The sequence below is a fragment of the Rhinopithecus bieti genome, unplaced genomic scaffold, assembly GCF_001698545.2.
Source record: "Rhinopithecus bieti isolate Rb0 unplaced genomic scaffold, ASM169854v2 scaffold_61487, whole genome shotgun sequence".
NCBI lineage: Eukaryota > Metazoa > Chordata > Mammalia > Primates > Cercopithecidae > Rhinopithecus > Rhinopithecus bieti.
The window spans coordinates 1-1,761 of NW_016823170.1; the positions used below are offsets into that span (position 1 = coordinate 1).

The 1,761-nt window shown below is 43.1% G+C and overlaps 1 long non-coding RNA gene across 1 annotated transcript; it reads left to right on the top strand.

Moving 5' to 3' along the window:
- The first annotated feature begins 248 nt into the window (after positions 1–248).
- LOC108521479 (uncharacterized) lies at positions 249–1,549 on the top strand. Its single transcript, XR_001883202.1, has 2 exons — positions 249–285; positions 454–1,549. It is a non-coding gene; the product is annotated as an uncharacterized LOC108521479 (long non-coding RNA).
- The last annotated feature ends 212 nt before the right edge of the window (positions 1,550–1,761 follow it).

Consider the following 1,761-nt stretch of genomic DNA (forward strand, 5'->3'; position numbering starts at 1 on the left):
TAAAGATAGGGTCTTGCTCTGTCGCCCAGGCTGGAATACAGGAGTGCAGTCATGACTTATTGCAGCCTCAGCTTTCTGGGCTCCCAGCTGATCCTCCTGCCTCCTGTGTAGCTGGAGGATCATGCTAGGACCATGCTAGGCTAATTTTTTTTTTTTTTTTTTTTTTTTTTGTAGAGACAAGGTCTTACTGTGTTGCCCAGGCTAGTCTCAAACTTCAAACAATCCTCCCGCCTTGGTTTTCCGAAGTTCTGCGATTACAGGCGTGAGCCACTTTGCCCAGCTGCGGTAAGGTGACAATTCTTACCAAATTGTCATCTCCTTGAGGCCAGAGACTCTCTTATTTGTCTTTGTAATGCCCTTCCATGTCTGGCACAATGTCCATACATTAAGTTTTCAATAAATGTTATGTTATTTCAATTGAAATTTATTTTTTTTGGCCTCTTTTCTCTGCAGGGAAGAGAAGCATGCAACAATTAGATCCCTCACCAGCTCGAAAACTGTTGAAGCTTCAGCTGCAGAACCCACCTGCCACACGTGGATCTGGATCTTGTCAGTGACCTTATGAGCTTTCCTGCCACAAGGTGCCCAAGAGGAGAGGAATGGGAAGAGTGCCCCAGCACGTGGTGACTGCGTGATTTCTGCTCTGTTGCCTTTGAAGGTAACTGGCTGGACTGACTATAGAGCACTTTGACTTTTTTCTAAAAAGTGATGGAATTTGTACATCAAATGAATATTGTATAGACGTTTTTCCCAGGAATGTACAAAATGCTTGAAAGTTCAAACTTCTTTTTTGAAATGCTCTTCAGATCCAGTGGCCCATTATTTTATATTTATCCTATGAAGGTGTTTTTCAGGTTTTGAAATAATCCAAAAATCATTTAGGACCAAGTCTAAGGAAACATTTTAGTGGCCAACTTGGATTCTGGTTGTAAAGGAATGATACTAATTTTCTAGCATGGCTCTGAAGGTGATTTTAGGTAGAAGAGTTTTGAGGCTGGGCATAGTGGCTCACGCCTGTAATCCTAGCACTTTGGGAGACTGAGGTGGGTGGATTGCTTGAGCCCAGAGGTTCAAGACCAGCCTGAGAAATAAGGTGAAATCCTGTCTACAAAAAATACAAAAAGTTAGCTGGGTGTGGTGGCGTGCGCCTGTAGTGCCAGCTACTCAGAAAGCTGAGGTGGGAGGATTGCTTGAGCCCGGGAGGTTGAGGCTGCATTGAGCTCTCACTGCGCCAGTGCACTCCAGTCTGAGCAACAGAGTGAGACAGTGTCTTTAAAAAAAATTAAAAATTGTAAAAAAAAGGAAAAGTTTTGAGCATTGTTTGCATCATTGGGATATATATGTCACGTCACAAGATGTTCAATTTGAAGGAAATACCACTCATTCTCTATATCCTGTTGTCTGTAATGTGCTTCCGTTTTTATTATTGAGTTGACCTCCTAAATCCTAGATTCATGACAAGAAAGAACTAAGTACTACCATTCATTGTTCTCTTTGTTTATAATCTGTATTGTAAACTTGCACATAATTAAAAGCTTTCCCTTGTCTTTGTCTGTGTTTTGAGTGTATAAACAAAAAGACAGGGAGTACTGGGCACGGTGGCTCATGCCTATAATCCCAGCACTTTGGGAGGCCTAGGCGGGCAGATTGCCTGAGCTCAGGAGTTTACGACCAGCCTGGGCAACACAGTGAAACCCTGTCTCTACTAGAAAAAAAAATTAGCTGGGCGGCCGGGCGCGGTGGCTCAAGCCTGTAATCCCA